The sequence below is a fragment of the Podarcis melisellensis genome (genome assembly GCF_964234715.1).
Source record: "Podarcis melisellensis genome assembly, chromosome: 4".
NCBI lineage: Eukaryota > Metazoa > Chordata > Lepidosauria > Squamata > Lacertidae > Podarcis > Podarcis melisellensis.
The window spans coordinates 61,913,262-61,919,261 of record NC_138531.1 but is presented as its reverse complement, the minus strand read 5'-3'; the positions used below and the strand labels follow the sequence as shown (position 1 = coordinate 61,919,261).

Sequence of the window (6,000 nt, the reverse complement as noted above, 5' to 3'; positions counted from 1 at the left end):
CAACCAGAAGCCTATGGGAAACCTGCATGCAGGATCTTAGCAAGGGAGCCCTTTCCCTTTCTGTGGTTTTCAGCAGCTGGTAGTCAGATGCATTACTGCCTCCAACTGTGGAAGCAGAGCATAGCTATAATGGCTAGAATTGCTGTATTCTAAGTGGGCATATGCATACACAAAGTCGAAGGAACAGTTTTCAGAGGTTATGTGGCTCTCTCACAGGAACTTGTTACAATCTTTACAAAGTCCTTCACTGCATAATGTGGGGGCACCATTCAGCAGAGTGAGGCGGCCAACTCTGGAAGCAAATACCTGGTGACAGTGAGGAGCAGAAAGGTATTTGAGGAAAAAAACTGTTCCACACAGCCTGCCTTAAAGTAATATTCAACTGCCACCAGCCTCTGTCTGTGGAATGGGAAAGGAGAGAAACTTGTCCTCCACCTCAGGCAGTAAAATGCCTTCGGCAGGTGTTGTGTGGCACAAAGATTTATGGAGAAACATAGAGAGGGATACAGTGGTAACTTGGGTTAAGAACTTAATTCATTCTGGAGGTCCGTTCTTAACCTGAAACTGTTCTTAACCTGAGGCACCACTTTAGCTAATGGGGCCTCCAGCTGCTGCCGCACCGCTGGAGCATGATTTCTGTTCTCATCCTGAAGCAAAGTTCTTAACCCAAGGTACTATTTCTGGGTTATCAGAGTCTGTAACCTGAAGCGTCTGTAACCTGAAGCATCTGTAACCCGAGGTACCACTGTATTCATTTTCCTGTCTGCAGTTTCACCCTGGACTTTGCTTAGCCAACCAGGCCTCAGGATGCAAAGATGATTCTAAGTATTCTCATTCTAGATAATGCTGATATGTCTCAGACTGTTGGTGTGCCTGTTTATAGTAAATGTAGAAGCAGGGGGTTCTGATTGGATATCAATACCTTTGTATTGGCAAGGGAAATCAATTCTCCGTGGTATGTTCCCCACTTTCTGGCATAGGAGAATAGAATGGAAGCATTTTATGGGCCCTAGCCATTCTTTTCTCTGCTCCTGATGTTGGTCAAGCATCATTTTTCACACATGCTTTCTAGATAACCTATAGAATGTACTATCATATGATGTGTTGGTGACAAATGGCACTAGTGGCATTAGAAGAGGGTTAGACCAGTAGCAGAGGAGGTGGTGGGGATCTTATCAGTGTGGTGTAGTGGTTAAGAGCGGTAGACTCATAATCTAGGGAACCAGGTTCACGTCTCCGCTCCTCCACATGCATCTGCTGGGTTACCTCGGGCTAGTCACACTTCTCTGAAGTCTCTCAGCCCCACTCACCTCACAGAGTGTTTGTTGTGGGGGAGGAAGGGAAAGGAGAATGTTAGCCGCTTTGAGACTCCTTATAGTGATAAAGAGGGATATCAAATCCAAACTCTTCTTCTCTTCTTCCAATTTGTCAGACCCAGCACCAGATGACACGATGGGGTAGCACTGCTTACCTGAGTCACTGTTTGTCCCATGATGGGGAGGAGCTGGGGCAAAGCGGCAGTGAAGTCTGCATGGTGCAAACATATCTTCAGAAGCACTAGATTGGCTCCACTGCTGTTCTTGCAACAACCTTGCTGCTGCCTTAGCTGGAGGAGGGCCAGGTAAGTGGCACAACCCCACTGGGCCATCCACTACTGGGTTAGCCAAATTAATGATAAGAGCTTCCATATTCAGATGCAGTATACTGTCAATTACCAGAAGCTGAATATAAACTATAGGAATGTTAATCCCTTGTTTACAAGCCTTCAAAATCATGTTAGCCGATCACTCTTGGAAATATAATGTGAAAAATTGGCTCTGATCTTGCTGGACGGTATTGATCCAGAGCCCTTTACAAAGTATTATGGAACCTGGCTTGTGTTACCACTCTACAAGAACTATTTTATTTATACTTAACAACCTCTTTACACTAGCTACAAAGGACTCCCAAACCTAAGAGCTGCTTGAGTTTTCATTTTAGCATAACACATACCAGAGGTGCCAACTTGCAAGGGTGATGGGAGGGCAATGGCAGGAGTTGGAGGTGCAGCTGAAGGTGTCAGATGTGCAACTTCAGTGGCCAGCAGCTCCTCCTCGTCCTGCTGGTTCCACCACTGCTTTGACCATCCTTCCCCTCCATGGCAGGGGAAGAGAAGGACCCAACTACTGGAGCTACGCCACACTCAGCTCCGCCATTTGCCTCCATGCTTTTGGTTCAAAAATATTGAGGAGGTCCAAAAGTGCTCAGGCCCCAGGAGCTGGTGCCCCTGGCATGTACAATGTGAATGTGTTTATGAAGATCAACCTGTACCTGCAAGGTGCTTTCCGTATGAAAAAGTGAGAATATTGTATTGTGTCTTTCAGCTGTGTTTATGCAAGTGATTTCTTAGACTTTATGTTGCATATTACCGGTAACTAAAAATGCTTGCCATCATTTTTCGTAGCTTATCCTCTAGTTAAAATAATAATAATCAGCATTTAAAATGGATATTATTGTATCTCTTATATGACCACTTGAATTTAATTAAGCATTCAGTCCTAATTCGCTCCAATTCACTTTCTCTGGAAAAGAATCAAAATGTTTGTGTATTTTACATGTATATTTTTGCTTTGGATGAATAATCAGCCCAACCAGCTACTGATAATAAATTTCAATTTACATAAATTTGAGGAAATTCTAACCTAATATATCAACCAGTATCACAATGGTAATGAATCTGTCATTATACTTCCACATTTTTAGATCTGAAAGTGAAAGCAGGAAGCAGTGGCAGAATCTAGTTCCAGAGAAGGCAAGTGTCTCAATGGGCATTGGCCGACTCAGCCTGAATCTTTATTTTGGATCTATATAACGACCACTTAATAATAACCTCTAGGTGATGTGCATAAAATAATGTAAAATAATGTCCATTATTACACAGATCAAATGAGCAAAAACTAATAGAAAATACTAAATTATATATATGATGGGCTTGTTAAAATAATAAAAACAAGTTTTTAGCAGATGTCTTAAACAATGTAGTAAGACTGCCTGCTTAATGTTAATAGCTAGGGAATTTCAAAGTATCAGTGTTGTCACCCTGAAACATTGACTTCTAACAGATGTGGAACAAATACTACATGCTATTTTTAAAAGTGCAAGTCCTGCAAATGAAGTGGTTGACTGGCTACTTATGGGGCAAGACTATCATTTAGATGAACTCGATCCAAGCTCCTAAGGGCTTTATTAGGGATGGGTGAAATAGTCTTAATCTAATTTGAGCCCAATGGACACAACTTGAATGATAAATCCTTTCTGTCAAAAATCTGTGCATGGAATATTAAGGTAAAATTTTAAACAAAATAAAGCATGCCAATAAAATAATATTAATTATATAACTAATGAGGTGGTCCAAGGACTTTCTATCTGTCCTTATACTTTCTTCTTTGGATAGCTTGGAAATAAAGTGTTTCTCAGGGTCATTTAAATGTTTTGCAGAAAAAGCCCCTGGAAGTGACAGTATGTTGCTACATGGTGCCCTTCCTAGTTAACTGTATGGAAAGAAAGAGGCAGCCCCCATGCAATGTCCTTAGTAACTTTACAGTGATTTATCTGGAACTTCCCTTGTCCCATTCTTGATAAAGGTAATCCATCAGGACAGCCAAGGCCAATTCAGTCTCGTGAACAGATTGAACACAGAGTGGAATGGATCTAGATAATCCGTATCATCCATGAATGCCTACAATGTGCTGCCACAACCCACTCCAACATCTTCCTTATAAACGAGCTTTTTGTGGCTGGTCAAAATCACTGGGTCCAGAACTGGCTTTTTAGGAGTGGCTCTACCATGCTCCCAACTCAACCAGTGAACCCTTCTGTTAGCTTTAATAAGGGTGATCAAGGAGGTACATAATCAAGTATAGAGATGCAAGCAACTGGGCTGAATGAACTGAAAGTGATCCAGCAACACGTCTCAAGCTTGTGGCATTGAGCACTTTGATTGGAATGGTACCGACTGGGCAGTTAGTTTCCCCCATGTTGAACAACTTTAGCCTTGAAATCTGAAGCCTGTTTGTCACAGCAGGTCACTGAGGGCTCTCTGGGTCGTTCCCCTAAAAGGTCAGCAACCTCCAGACCACTTGAAAGAGCTCTGCTGGCCATCTGCTTGAGGATATAAGGTAGTCTGCAAAGAGCACCTTCCTTGCAGTATACACTTCCACATGGTAGACATGACTATCTTTCTTCATATGGAGGAACATGAGGTGGAGGGGTCATGTGAACCCCATTATAATTCAGAATATTATTTATTTATTTTTATTTGACAAAAATTATATGCTGCTTTGGGGGACACACCCTCTAAGGTGTTTATAAACATACAAATGTTTTTGTATAAATATTCATATACTGTCTTCCTTATGAGAATTGGGAGGAAGAAAATGGTAAGCCAGGAATGAGGTACCTGAGGTCCTCCAGATGTTGATGGATTCCATCACCCCAACAAGTATGGCTAGTGGCCCAGGATCATTCAACCTGTGGAGAGCTACAGGATCCTTGCCCCCATCACAGACAGACAGATCACAACTACAATGCTGGCAGGTTTGTTCTTTTCCTACAAAGGCAAGGTAGTTCCACAGTCAGAGAACAGCACTTGTTATCTACACTCCCTTTGAGAATAATACCTTTTATCTATATTCTAAGGACATTTTGCTTTTGCATTATTTTACAGAGTTCTGCTTCCTAGGAAACAAGCTGCTATGCTGCCCTATAATAAGAAAGAGGAAATAATTGGATCCATACCCTGTGAGGAGTTGGCTGAGGTGAGATGCAGGTGAAATTGTTGTGTAGAAAACAGAGGTGTGCTTCCTGGAGGGGTGAGAGCATTCCTCTGTCATATACACAGCTCTTTCACCTGTGAGGAATGGTATTGTATTCCATTCAGCAGAAGGGACAACTCTGAAGAAAGTTTTGCATGTGTTAGGTCTGTGCAAGAAGCTTGCAGGCTAATTAGCATAAAGTTCTATTCAGGGGGAAGGACCTTGCAATTTTGAAGTTGCTTGGCAGTTGAAGTGACAGTTGAATGGATTTGCTGAATGCTGAGACTCTGTAAGTGAGGATTTCCCTCCCTCACCTAAGTATATCTGAAGACTAAAGAATGCCGTCATTCTGTCTGGTGAGGGAAGAGATTTCTTAAGTGATCTGAAAGTTGTGTTATCTCAGGAAAACGAGGTCCACTTCTATGAGGGAAATCTCAGGGGGAAGCTGAGTAATAATTTGGAAGCTGTTACTTGCCTGGCTTTAATCTAAAGTTACTCGAATCCTACAATAGCAGCCACTGTTAAATGTTATGAATGCAGGTGAAGAGATGGAGTTTTATCCAGTGGTAGTCATATTCAGGAGGGAAACACTTCCATTTCCACAAGGCAAGAAAACAGAATTTCACTGATAAATCTACCCACTGCAGCACCACATGTCCAGAAGTGACTGGTGTTATGGAGAGGTGCTGAGGAATCACTCTCCCAACACTGGTATCACTGCAGCTTACATTAAATGGTGCAGGGGTAGGGCAGGATAGCAGCAATAGCTACTGCCCCTGTCCAGCCCTGACCTCATTGCCACTGTGCCCTGACATATTATCATCCAGGTGAACTGCAACAATGCTGGTTGTGTCCCTTGAAATACTAAAAAATGGGTGCTTGGTCTTGCATGAAAAGAACTATCAGCTATAATCCATGGAAGAAATGTATAATAGGTGGTGGTGGTTGTTTATACAGATTGTATAGGCATGGTGGTACTAATTTCCACAATCTTTTGAAACCTATTTGGACTTATCTATTTCATATTTACTGGATATTTATTTCATATATGCTGGATACTTTATTTGAGAATAGGGAAGGGTCATAGTTCATTGGTGAAGCACCTGCCTTGCATGTTAGTAGGTCCCAGGTTGATTCTTCAGCATCTCCAGATAGGCCTAGGGAAGTCTTTTGTCTGAAACCCTAGAGCAGCTTTCCACAACCTCTT

General features: G+C 42.1%; 1 long non-coding RNA gene across 2 annotated transcripts in view; it reads left to right on the top strand.

The window, feature by feature from the left end:
- Positions 1–5,039: 5,039 nt before the first annotated feature.
- The window catches only part of LOC309368106, a 47,680-nt gene continuing 46,719 nt past the window's right edge, over positions 5,040–6,000 (top strand). For both annotated transcript variants that reach the window (XR_014167539.1, XR_014167540.1), the window contains exon 1: positions 5,040–5,149. This is a non-coding gene — a long non-coding RNA (uncharacterized lncRNA). The remainder of the gene's footprint in view (positions 5,150–6,000) is intronic.